This window comes from Gossypium arboreum, chromosome 9, assembly GCF_025698485.1.
Source record: "Gossypium arboreum isolate Shixiya-1 chromosome 9, ASM2569848v2, whole genome shotgun sequence".
NCBI classification, from domain to species: domain Eukaryota; kingdom Viridiplantae; phylum Streptophyta; class Magnoliopsida; order Malvales; family Malvaceae; genus Gossypium; species Gossypium arboreum.
This window is the reverse complement of record NC_069078.1, coordinates 76271991-76286483: the sequence shown is the minus strand read 5'-3', so window position 1 is coordinate 76286483 and position 14493 is coordinate 76271991. Positions and strand designations below refer to the sequence as shown.

Sequence of the window (14493 nt, the reverse complement as noted above, 5' to 3'; positions counted from 1 at the left end):
AAGCAGAATCAAAATGGGATGTATAAACGAAAGTTCTGTTTCTACGGAAATTCTTCGATTAACCAACTCGTTCTTTAAATCGCGTTGATAGCCTCGACTCGTGTCCTAGCCCGTCGAGAGCTAGTTTTGCCTCAATTTTTTGCCTCTTGCCTTCAGCTTTCCTCAAGTTAGCTTCCGCTATTTCAAGAGCTTGCTGAGCTTCTTGTGGATCAATGTCACTACCCTTCTCCGCATCATTTATTAAAATAGTGATTTCATTGTTGCCTATTCTAGCAAAACCACCCATCAGAGCCATCGATAACCATTGGTCGTTAAGGCATATTCTCAAAATACCTATATCTACAGCTGTAGCAATAGGCGCGTGATTTGGTAATATGTTAATTTGTCCGCTATTAGTAGATAAAATGATTTCTTTCACTTCTGAATCCCAAACAATTCGATTAAGGGTAAGTACGGAAAGATTTAAGGTCATTTCTTCAATTTGCTCTCCATTTCTAAGTTCGTAGCCTTCGCAGTAGCTTCGTCGATGTTACCTACCAAATAAAAGGCCTGCTCGAAAAGACCGCCTAATTCTCCGGAAAGGATCAATTTAAATCCTCTAATTGTTTCGCTAGACCAACATATTTCCCGGGAACCGTAAATACTTCCGCCACGAAAAGGGTTGTGATAAGAAACGCTCAATTTTTCGTGCTCTTTGCTACTGTTAAGCGATCCTCTTGAACAATTCGCCTAACCTAAGGATAGCTATAATGTCCTCAAGTTCTTTGTAACGTAGTAAGGTTTGCTTAACCCTTTACGCAGCTTCATAATGTTCCTCACCAACGATTCGAGGTTGGAGCATAGTAGACGTTGAGTCTAAAGGATTTACCGGATAAATACCTTTGGCGCCTAATCCTCTTGATAGTACGGTAGTAGCATCTAAATGCGCAAATGTTGTGGCGAGGCGGTGGTCGGTCAAATCATCCGCAGTACATAAACAACTTGAATAGAATTTATGGATCCCTCATTGGTAGAAGTAATTTTTCTTGTAAAGCATCCATTTCGGTACTAAGGGTGGGTTGATAACCCACAGCGAAAGGTATTCTACCCAATAAGGCAGATACTTCGGATCCCGCTTGGACAAAACGGAAGATATTGTCTATAAATAGAAGTACGTCTTGTTCATTAACATCTCGGAAATATTCCGCCATAGTTAGGGCAGTCAATCCAACTCTCATACGAGCTCCTGGCGGTTCATTCATCTGGTCGTAGACTAAAGCCACTTTTGATTCCGCAAGATTTTATTCATTAATTACTCCAGATTCTTTCATTTCCATGTAAAGATCATTTCCTTCACGAGTTCGTTCACCTACTCCACCAAATACGGATACGCCCCCATGAGCTTTGGCAATGTTGTTGATCAATTCCATAATGAGTACTGTTTTACCTACCCAAGCGCCCCCAAATAATCCGATTTTTCCTCCACGATGATAAAGAGCTAAAAGATCGACTACTTTAATTCCTGTTTCAAAAATAGATAATTTTGTATCTAATTGTATGAAAATGGGCGCGGATTTATGAATAGGGGATGTTGTGCGAGTATCTACAGGACCTAAATTATCAACGGGCTCCTCAAGCAAGTTAAAAATTCGTCCTAGGGTCGCTCCACCGATTGGAACACTTAGAGCGACTCCGTGTCAATCACTTTCTATTCCTCTCGTTAGACCATCTGTAGCGCTTATAGCTACAAATCTAACTCGATTATTTCCTAATAATTGTTGTACCTCACAAGTTACATTAATTTTTGACCGGCGGTATCTTGACCCTTAACTACTAGGGCGTTGTAAATATTAGGCATCTTGCACGGGGAAAGGCTACATCCAAGATCGGACCGATGATTTGAGAAATACGCCTGATTTTCTTTTTCAAGCATGAAAACTCCAGAATGTAAGTAGTAGGATTTATTTTCATAATAAAGTGAAATATGTCAATTTTTTTCCAAAATTATCTAATACAAAACAAATCTTCGACGGAGGTTGATCGGTTAATTCAATAAGAAATGGGGTTAGCCGATTTTTGGTCCCATCCAATTCAAGTGCATGCAATTGGATTGTTTCCTTATTCAATAAAGGAATTTTAAGTCCAACCAACCTATTTTCAAAATAGGAAGTGGATAAATAAAATTTTGGGAGAGTCTTTCATTTGTCCATCATTATAGGCAACACCATCCATATTATCTATGGAATTCGAACCCGAACTCTATTTATGATTCCTTATTTCTATCTCATTAGTCTTGTTTCAATTTCATTTCATATTTTATTTTAACATATCGATTTTTTTTTTTACTTTACGTCCAACCTCTCCCCCTTTTTTCCATCTATATTCCTTTTTTTTTTTCATTTCAAGGCCGAATTATGCCTGTTTACTCATCTAGGATTTACATATTCAACATATATTACTGTCAATGGTGAATTTCTTATTTTATTGAGCTTATAACATATAATTTATATTAGATGTTAGAATATTAATTCTATTGTATATTTATCTATTCTATATATTCTAATATATATTAGTATTAATTTTATATTATTTACCTATTTCTATTTCATTTATTTCATTTGCATTTAGAATTTTGATTAAAAAAAGTAAGGAATTATAAACTTGAAAAACACGAATCGGGTTGCGCCATACATATGAAAGAATATAGAATAATGATGTATTTGGCTAATCAAATACCATGGTCTAATAAGGAACCTTTCGGATTCGTTGATAATTTTTGAAAGATTTCTTCAAAAGGTTTCATTAACTCCTCATTTATATCGAGTTGACCTTGTTGTTGCGAGAACTCTTAATTCATGAGTTGTAGGGAGGATTTATGTCACCACAAACAGAGACTAAAGCAAGTGTTGGATTCAAAGTCGTTGTTAAAGAGTATAAATTGACTTATTATACTCCCGAATATGAAGTCAAAGATATCGATATCTTGGCGACCTTCCGAGTAACTCCTCAACCCGAGTTCACTTTGAGAAGCGAGGGCATGCAGAGTGCTGAATCTTCTATCGATACATGGACAATCTGTGGACCAATGGGCTTACCAGCCTTGATCGTTACAAAGGGCGATGCTACGACATTGAACCCGCCTCGAGAAGAAGATCAATATATATGTTATGTAGCTTACCCTTTAGACCTTTTTGAAGAAGGTTCACATTAACATGTTTACTTCCATTATTGGTAATGTATTTGGGTTCAAAGCCTCGCGCTTACGCCTAGAGGATCTGCGAATCCCTATCGCTTATATTAAAACTTTCCAAGGCCCGCCTCATGGCATCCAAAGTTGAAAGAGATAAATTGAACAAGTATGGTCGCCCCTATTAGGATATACTATTAAACCTAAATTGGGGTTATCCGCTAAGAACTACGGTAGAGCAGTTTATGAATGTCTACGTGGTGGGCTTGATTTTACCAAAGATGATGAGAATGTGAACTCCCAACCATTTATGCGCTGGAGAGACCGTTTCTTATTTTGTGCCGAAGTAATTTGTAAATCACAGGCTGAAACAGGTGAAATCAAAGGGCATTACTTGAATGCTACTGCAGGTACATGTGAAGAAATGATCAAAAGGGGTTTGCCCATTTGAACAATTCATCTATTAAGATGGTTTACGAGACCTAAAACGTACATTTAGGGAATGTTAGAACTAAACCAAACCCTTTCAGAAATTTCAAAACTTAATCAATATTTTCAAATGTGACCAAGTCACATGCCTGTGTGACTAGGCCGTGTGACTCACACGGGCACAAGACACGCCCATGTGGTCCAACTGTGCCAAAAAGAGGTACTATACTGACTTTTTAACACGGCCAACAGACACGGCCGTGTGCCATGACCATGTAAAATTTAGCTAGCTACTGACTTTCTCACATGGCCACAAGGCACACCCGTGTTCCTTGGCCGTGTGGGATAATGCAGGCTTGGTTTAAGCCAATTTGCCACCCCATATGGTTCCAATCCTACAAACATTAATATGCAACAAGTATACCAACATTTCCAACCAATTCAATGCTCTAATATGACCAAAACACATTAGAACATAGCACATTTCAAAACATGCATCAAAACTATGCACAAAACTTAACATTTGCTAGCCAATTGACATGGCATAACATATATACAATTCAAAACTTAATGCATAGACATTCTAGCCTATACATGCCATACTTAGCAATATTAACACTTTCAAAGGTACTAAAAAGAGCTTGATAGTATGGTGACAATCCTCGACTATCCTGAGCCTTCAGTAGCAACGATAACTGTAAAACAGACAGAAATCACACAGAGTAAGCTATGAAGAGCTTAGTAAGTCAAACACAAATTCCCAATTATTATAACATAAAAATAATAATAAATGGCCAGATTTCACAACCGTCTCATAGAATATTTCCTTACTTCACAGAAACATAGTATTTTCTATTCAGAAATCTAGTACGATACAAACGTACCTGTATGAATTATACATTTCATATCTCATACTTTATCATCGGACAATTCAGAAACGGAATAAATATTCACAGACAAGTATAATGCCGACGTCCCAGACGTGGTCTTACATGTAATTCAGTATCGATGCCTCTGTCCCAGACAGGGTCTTATACGAAAACAGATACGATGTCGATGTCCCAGACATGGTCTTACACTTAAATTTCAAATTGATGCTTGTGTCCCAGACACGGTCTTACACGATAATTCAGGTCAATACCAACGTTCTTTTATCAGGGTCTCAAGGCCGTCCAATACAGATAACAGTTTATAAACACAAAATTTAATCAATTTAACACATAAGTGTAGTTTGACTTACCTCGTACGGATTTCGGACGAAAATGAGTCGACTATTCGACTACTTTGGACTTCCCTCGATCTAAGTCCGATTTTCTCTGTTCTTGATCTAATACAATATAAATTCAACCATTTAATCATTCATTTCATTCAATTTAATCCATATACACATATTTAGGGCACTTTACATTTTAGCCCTTACATTTTCACACTTTGACAATTTAGTCCATTTTTCACAAAATCACCAATATGTAAAATTTCTTTGCAACAAGGTCTAGCCGAATTTTCATGTCTTCTATATAAGTCCATACAACATGTTAAATTTATAAATTAGTCCTTCAAAACCTTATTTTCACAAATTAGCCCAAATAGCTCATTTCATCAAAAAATCAAGAACAAAACATATAACTCATCTAACAAGCCTTCATAATTCATCCAAAAACATCACAAAACTCATGATATCAACAATGGTATTTCATGAAATCTTTAACAATGGTATTTCATGAAATCTTTAACAGAAATAGAAATTCAGACATGGGCTTTAAAGAACACGAAGCAACGATTACAGAAACGTAGAAATTATCAAAAACGGACAAAAAATCGTACCTTAATCATAGATATTCATGGCCGAATGAAATGAAGCTTAAAATCCTTTCTTCTTTTCTAATTTCGGTAGAGAAAGATGAACAAAATGGCCACATTTTGTTTTGTTTTTGATTAATATTAACATGCTAATCAATTTCCCATGTTGCCCTTGTTATTAAAACATAAATTTTCATCCACTAATGCCCATAATTGTCCACCATTTAAACAAATGGTATAATTGACATGCAAGGAACTTTATTTTAAAAGCCAAGCCAAATAGGTGCTTTATTATTTAGCACTCAAGTTTTACACTTTTTGCGATTTAATCCTTTTTCATAATTAAGCACAGAAACAGACAATTAAATCACAAAAGTTGTACAGATATAAATTCACATATCACAGACATAGAAAATAATATTAAAATATTTTTTAGACTTGGATTTGTGGTCTCAAAACCACAATTCCAACTAGGGTTAAAATCGAACTGTTACAGAGCTCTTACTTATCAATTTTCAAAATTTTTCTTAGAAAAATTATATATAAGTGTTTCTATTATAAATTATCAAACATATATAAAATTGTATAAAAATCAAAATATAAAAAATCATTAAAAGTAATAACTTTGAATTAATTTATTTTTTTCCTAATTCTTTATCAAACCAAGCTTAAAATTAAATGAAAACTATATTTGCATTGGGAAAAGACAAGGCTAAGATACTCATTGAAAACTTAGCTTTTCAATTTACTTATTATATTGCCTACTTCATGTTTATGTGTAAGAAATTTATGAAATTGTTACCTATATATAATTTTCTTAAGAAAAAATATTTAAACTTTTGATTTTTCCAATTATCAAATCTCATGCTCTCTTGATAAAGTGTAAGAAATTTTCTTTTTAAATATGTTTGATCCATAATGGAAATTATTAGATAATTATATTCTTTAAAAAGTAAAAAGATGAGTAGATAAGGACATATTTATAACTTAATAAAGAATAAATTTAATGATTTTATTTTATTTTATTTGAGATTATATTATCTTTTATCAAATAATTTAATTATATTCAATATTTAATTTTAGATAAAATACCAAATATATTTTATAACTTAAATTCAACCTTTAATTTTTCAGCACCCTTTTTTTTTTTTCAATTTATCAAACATAGCCTCCGTCTAGAGGTGCTCATGGGCCGGGTCGGTCGAGTTCAACTAAACATTTAGGCCCATTTTGTAACACCCCCTACCCGTATCAGTCGCCGGAATAGAGTACGAGGCATTACCGAGGAATACGAAACACTTACAGATAATTTAAATATATTTTCATAACAACTTGTCTCGATTTCATACTATTTCATATTTAAGCTTTATTCACCAAAGTATTTGAAATGCCACATTTATTCAGATAGCACACATTAGGTACATAATTCTATAATTATGAATGAACACATTTATCAAATATATTCCACATTCATATATCAATGTCTCATGTTTCCATATATCAATAACCGTCATTTTTCTTGTTTTTCAGATAATTATGTGTAACCATTCATAAGCATGCAATTCACTGTTTCTTCCTGTCAATCACAATTTCAAATGACAAATTCATGTGAATGAGCTCAACCTCATTAGGTGTTTAAATTCTGTCACTTTGATTCACATATTCATAATTTACTAACATATCCTGTTAAACACAATATGAATGACAAAATCACATAATTGAGCTCAATAATAATAATGATAACATTACTTACATTTCTTTTTCCACACGTTACATTTACGACTTACCAACTTGTCCATTCAAGGAACGGTTTACGGATTTGAGTACATCGTGATATAAAGCCCGAAGTCTAGCTGAAGCACATAAGTGCTAAACGGAAGCCCGAAGGCTAACTGAAGCTCATCAGAACTGAACTGAAACCCCAAAAGGGTTAACTGAAACTCATATGAGTTAACGAAAGCTCATAAGAGCTAAACGGAAAGCAAACACGTGAATTCGCAACAAATGTTGAATCTCGATTTATTTGGGTAATTTATTGTCAATTCATCTTTTTCACTGAAAGATCGTACTCATTTCCTGCGTTCCGTTCCTTTGAAATACTCAGTTCAATTTCATAACTTTTGTAAATAATTTACTTATTTTCAACAATTAACATAAATAAATATTAATCACCATTCATAAAATAATATTGAAATTTAATAATATTAACAAATGGTCACTAAAATTTAGTTATATAAACTCACAAGTTCGATTTTTGTATTATAGCGATAATCATAATTTCGTAATAAATATTCCAAATAAAACATTATATCATTTCTAATTCAACATTTATCGATTATAATCGGGCATGTGATCAATTTATACACAAGTCATTCATATATATATATATATGTATATTTTCCTCCTCCTCCTCCTCTCCATCCACATCTTTAGTATAAATAACACACTTGTAAGTAACATTATCCATAATTTTCACTATTTACTTATGTGAATATTCAAGCTATCCATCCGTGTCATAGTCACTAAATTATTTTTATCTTAAGCTACAGAACTCCAAATTAAGGTCCATTAATTTTCCCTGAAAATAGACTCAAGTATCTTCTTACCATAAAATTTTAATAATTTTTGGTTTAACCAATAAGTACAGTTTATTCTTTAAATTTACCCCTGTTCTGCAGTCTGACAGTTCTTACCCTTCTTTACTAAAAATTAATTATCTCCTAGTACAAGATTTGAATGATGTTCCAGTTTGTTTTTCTTGAAAATAGACTCATTAAGGATTCTAAAAATATAAATTTAAGCCTATGATTATTTTTATTAAATTTTTTATGATTTTTCAAAGTTAGAATAAGGGAACCCGAATTCATTCTGACCTTGTCTTACAAAATTTATTATATCTCATGATTTACAATTTCAATGCTTACACTGTTTCTTTTATGAGAAACTAGACTTAATAAGCTTTAATTACATTTTTTTTTCATATTCTAATTCAATTTCTAAAATTTATGGTGATTTTTTAAAGTTAGGTTACTGTTGCTGTCCAAAACTGTTTTAGTGCAATATGTTTATTACCATTTTTCCCCTAAGAATTTATAATGTCAATTCCCTTAGATGAGACTATATGACCTAGAATCAAACCTTTGTCTACCATAAAATGACACTTTTCATAGTTCAAGACAAGATTAAATTCTATGCACCTGTTCAAAATTATCGTAAGGTTTTCAAGGCATTCAGTAAAACAGTTTCCATACACGGTAAAATCATCCATAAAAACTTCAATAATTTTTTCTACATATTCAGAAAATATACTCATCATGCATCTCTGGAAGGTAGCTGGTGCGTTGCAAAGTCCAAATGGCATCCTCCTATATGCAAACGTGCCGAACGGGCATGTAAAAGTGGTCTTTTCCTGGTCTTTTGGCGCAACAGGGATCTGGAAGAAACCTAAATATCCATCAAGACAACAAAAGTGAGTTTTACCAGCTCAATGTTCAAGCATTTGATCTATAAAAGGAAGAGGGAAATGATCTTTTCTAGTATAAGCGTTCAACTTCCTGTAATTGATGCAGACATGCCACCCGTTCTGTACTCGGACCGATACTAAGTCGCCCTCAGCATTTTTCTTTACTGTCACGCCCGTTTTTTTGGGCACGACTTGTACCGGACTTACCCATCTGCTGTCAGAAATGGGGAAAATGATGTCAGCATCCAGCAGCTTAATTATTTCTTTTTTCACCACCTCCATGATATTCGGGTTTAAGCATCTTTGTGCCTCTCTCCTTGGTTTCATGTTCTCCTCCAAGTAAATCTTGTGGGTGCATGTCAAGGGGCTTATCCCCTTCAAGTCAGCAATGGTCCAGCCAATCGCCTCTTTATGACTCTTTAGTACCTGGATCAAACTTCCTCCTCGGGTTTAGAGAGTTTATTTGAAATTATAATGGGTAAGGTATTACCTTTTCCTAAAAATGCATACTTAAGATGCGCAGGAAGTGGTTTCAATTCCAAATTTGGAGCCTGCACAATAGAAGGTAGAAGTTTAGTTTCTGATGGTGATAATAATGTCTTAACAAATTCATAATCATCATATCTATATTCAGATTCGTCTTCATAAGTTGACTCAAAAGTCTCATCCACTAATGAGTCACTCAGGTCGACGCGGTTTACACTTAAGATTTCGCTTGGATGGCTAATGGCATCGTAAACATTGAATTTCACGATCTCCCCATCAAATTCCATCATAAGAGTGCCGCTTCGGACATCGATCTTAGTGCTAGCAGTATTAAGGAAGGGTCAGCCCAATAGGAGGTCTGAAGATCCAGCAGTGTTGTCCTCCTCCATCTTAATTACGTAGAAATCTGCAGGGAAAATAAGTTTATTAACTTTTACCAAGACGTCCTCGAGGACTCCTTCGGGATGCACAATAGACCTGTCTGCCAATTGAATAATAACACCTGTCTTTGTCAAAAAACCTGCGTTAAGTGATTCACAAATAGAATAAGGAATTACATTTATTGAGGCCCCTAGATCACACATAGCCTTCTTAATTCCCAAATGGCCAATTTTGCATGGAATAGCGAACATACCCCTATCTTTGCATTTAACCGGCATTTTCGCTGTAGAACTGCGGAAACATTCTCACCAACATTTACCTTTTCATTACCTGTTAGTTTTCATTTGTTGGTGCAAAGTTCTTTGATGAACTTGGCATACCGCGGAATCTGTCTAATGGCATCTAACAGTGGTAAGTTGATCTCAACATTCTTGAATGTTTCGAGGATCTCCTTGTCTTCCTTACTTTTTCGACACTAATTTAATCGTCCTGGGAATGGAGGTTGGATTTTCGGCAGTGGGGGTTTCGCTCGGATCTGTTCGTCATTTCCTGGAGTTTCCTGGGCGATTTCTTGACCAAGATTCTTGCCAGGAACTGGTTCCAGGATCTTTCTGCTTCGTAACGTTACTGCATTCGTATTCTGCCTCTGGTTTGGTTCTGTTTGTGATAGCAGTTTCCCTTGAGAGTTTAATTTCTTAGTTGATGTGGTCAACTCCCTTATGGATGCTTCAGTTTTCTATTGAAAACCCTTCATTTCTCTTTGGAAATTGAGAGTTTGCTATTGAAAATTAAGGACATTAGTTGCTAATTTATTGACCAAAGTTTCTAAAGAATTACCTGAATCTTGCGACTGTTGTGGGGCTCGATTTTGGTATGGCTGGTTATATCGTGGATTAGCCCCATAACTAAAATTAGGGTGGTCCCTCTATCCTGGGTTGTAGGTATTGGCGTAAGGGTCGTATCGTCTTTGTGGTGGCCCAGGAAAATTTAGCACAGCATCTAAATGGGCCATAGAATCGTCACACAGACTAGGGCACGCATCAGTCGTATGTTCAGGTGTAGCACATATTTCACATACTTGAGCTGGTTTCGATTTTTCTGTAACAAGGGAATTCACAATATTAGTAAGTCTATCAAGTCTATCTTTAATGGTAGAATTACTTAGCTGGTGAACCCTTCTAGGGGGTTCAGGATTGGCTCGAAATTGCTGGGAATTCGCAGCCATTGTGGAGATTAAGTCTCTTGCTTGTTGTGGAGTCATGTTGACTAACGCTCATCCACTCGCGGCATCTGCCATATTCATCTCCATGGGTTTCAAGCCTTCATAAAAGTACTAGAGCAAAGACTGTTCCATTATACCATGTTGTAGGTAACTTGCACACAACTTCTTAAATCGCTCCCAATAGTCGTATAGAGTCTCTGCGTCTTTTTGCCTTATGCCCACGATTTCTCTTCTTAACTCAGCCGCTCGTGATGCAGGGAAAAACTTGTTAAGGAATAAACGAGATAGATCAGCCCAAGTTGTAATGGATCCAGGAGGTAAATAAAATAACCATTCCCTGCTGAATCTGCTAGGGAAAAAGGGAAAGCGCGTAATTTAATTTGATCCTCAGTTACCCCTTGAGGTTTTATACTCAAACAAACCATATGGAATTCTTTTAAATGCTTGTGGGGGTTTTCATTTTGTAACCCACGGAAAGTTGGCAGTAACTGAATCAAGCCTGACTTTAATTTAAAATCAGTATCCATAGTAGGATACGCAATGCATAGTGGCAGTTGTTCTGTCGGCGCTTCGGCCAGTTGTCGAATTGTCTGAGCCATAAGTTGAGGTGTTAAATTAGGGTTTTCGTCAACCCTAGTGTTCAACACTTCTTCAGGAGAATCGACTTCTTCTTCTTTACTTTCTAACGTTTGAGTAGGGTTTTCGTTAACCCTAGACTCTACTTTGTCGTCGATTCTAATTTCTGGCGGTGGATTGCTTTGAGTTCCAACCACCACTGATTGCTTTTTCCTTAGTTTTGTTTTCTTTCGATTAGCTTTCGCAGCCTTTTCGATTTTTGAGTCGAGCACAAGAGTACCTGGAGCAGATCTGGTCATAGAAAACAAAGAAAAACAAGATTAGTATGTTGCCGATCCCTAGCAACGGCGCCAAAATTTGATGCGGTCATTGAGAGCACCAAAAATATCCTATTCCCTATAAAATAATGAAAAAGAAATAGTAAAAGGGAAGTAGGGTCGAATTTTCAGGGACAGGATTATACGAATGCTTGTCTCTCAAAATCCTGGGCAGAATCGTGCCCAAGAAAACCTGCGTTCCTGGAAAAAAAATAAAAAACAGAATTTAAGAATTGATTTTGGAAGCGAAAATAAAATAAAAACAGAATTTAAAGTTTACTGAAATTATGATTACGAAAATAATAAAAATAATAAAGAGAGTTTTAAGAGAAAATAAATTCTTATGGGAAAGTTCCAGCCTCCGGTTGTCTCTTCCGCCTTGGGCTCAATCCTTGGATTTTGGATGATCCTTCTCGACTCAAGTAAGCCAGTTATAGTGGAAGAGGACGCCTACGACCACCAGCTCCAAAGATTAGATTTACGATTTTTAGGGAACCTGACTATAGCCAATAATCTATGCTAGATCAACGCTTCTCAATTGCGAATCCCACGCCATTTTGTCTCTTTGGCTCACCAACCTCTGACGCAGTAAGTTAACGAACCGACTATGCAGTCCTTCCAAAACATACAAAGCAGCCGCTTTTGCATATGTTGAAAAACTTACTTAAGGGCCATGGACTAAGCATCACCAGAAAAGTGAGAAACGATGAATACTTGGCGAGAAGGCTAAGTACGAATTCTAGGCCTCAATAACCCTTTTTGGGGAAATATTGACAACTTTTGGCTAGAAGGGTTTTTTAGTGGCTCATGATAATAGAGGGAAAGCAAATAAATAAAAATATAGAAAAAGAAATTTTATTGAAAAGAAATATGAAATAACAAAAGACTTTTGGGGAAGAGTGTTTACAGAAAAATATGCCCCCAAATAGAGTCACTTCACCCCCTATTTATAGTGCCAGGGAGACGGTCTAATTGAACTTAAATTCTAAAAAGATAAATACATTTAATTAAAGATAAACAAAGATAATTAAAATAAAATCCTAAATTTGAATAATCTTAATAATTATCTTAATATTAATTATCCTAATAGAATAAAATAAAATAGAGTATTCCAAAATAAAGTCTCTTCTATTTGCTTTTAAGTCCTTGTGCCTTCCATGTTCGCACTTTTGGCACCATATTTGTCCCACGTTGCATATTGGCCCATTTAATCTCTAAATTGACGTTTTTTCTCTTGAATTTACTTTTCGCCTCCAATTTAGTCCCTAAAAGATAAAAAGACATAAAATGCTCAAATTAGTAGGCTCAAGCTCAAAATAAACACATGATTAATATATTAAAACACGTCATTTTAGAGTATTATCACCTAAGCTTTTAATAAATAATAATTTCGTCCCTACTCAATTAGCCTCTCAATTGAGCTGATTTTTCTTAATTAACACTTTATTATACCACTTTAAATTACTTTATAACCTTTGGGAATCAAAATTTCAGCACTAGACTTTAATTCCAAATATTTTCACAATTAGGTCCTAAAAATCAATTTCTATTGAAATTACCTAATAAAATCATCTCATAAACAAATTAAAGCTTAAATTTCATGCTATTTCATCATAAACTTACAAAACTCAACCATGATGACTTTCAATTTCATCCATGAAATCAAAAACTAATGAATTTAATAGTAGGACCTAGTTGTAAAAGTCTTAAAAACACAAAATTTATAAGAAAAAGGCAATGGTTAACTCACTTGGTGCAAAAATTATGGAATACCAGCTTATAGAACCCCTCCTATGTCGTTTTGGCTGATGAGAATGAAGAAAAAAATGAAGAGAATTCTAGATAGTCCAATTTGGTCCAATTTTTATTTAGCTAATTTTGATAATTTTTCAATTTTTACCTTCTTTCACCTTTTTCCTGATTTTTTCTCAGCTATTGCCGCCCAAAATATCTCCTTTGGGCTTATTTTCACTTTAGGTCCTTCCTCATTTGATAATTGAGCTATTTAATCCTTTTAGCAACTTTTACACCTTTTTCAATTTAGTCCTTTTATTTAACTAACCACCCAAACGTCAAAATTTTCTGACAAAATTTTAACACTACCTCACTAACACTCCATAAATATTTCTAAAAATATTTAATGCTCGATTTATGAAGTCGAGGTCTCGATACCTCATTCTCGACCCAATTTACATAATTAATTCTTTTAAATCACCAAATTCACTAATTCAAAAATACTTCTATATTCACATTTGACTCATAGGTATTAATTTATTAAATTTTTGACTCACTCGTCGGATTTAGTGATCTCAAATCTCTATTCCTGACACCATTGAAAATTAGGCTGTTACACATTTACTAGGCCCGACCCGAAAAATGAGCCTAAATTTTTACCCAAGCCCGACCCGGATAAAAATTCTAAAACCTGGCCTTGGCCTGACCCGCCAGTATTAATTTTTTATATTATTTTTATATAATTTTTAAATATATATAATACATCAAAGATACTAAAAACATCAAAATAAATATTTCCCAACAAATTGAAAATAAATTTTAAAAATATGTAAACTCAAATAACACTAAGATAAATACAACTTAACAAGCAAATGCCTCTAAAATAATAACAAAATTAACAAATCCCTTTAAAATAATA

General features: G+C 34.6%; 2 pseudogenes; one reads left to right on the top strand and one right to left on the bottom strand.

The window, feature by feature from the left end:
- Nucleotides 1-74: 74 nt before the first annotated feature.
- Nucleotides 75-1950, bottom strand: LOC128280681 (ATP synthase subunit beta, chloroplastic-like; annotated as a pseudogene).
- Nucleotides 1951-2834: 884 nt separating this feature from the next.
- Nucleotides 2835-3617, top strand: LOC128280475 (ribulose bisphosphate carboxylase large chain-like; annotated as a pseudogene).
- Nucleotides 3618-14493: the final 10876 nt, after the last annotated feature.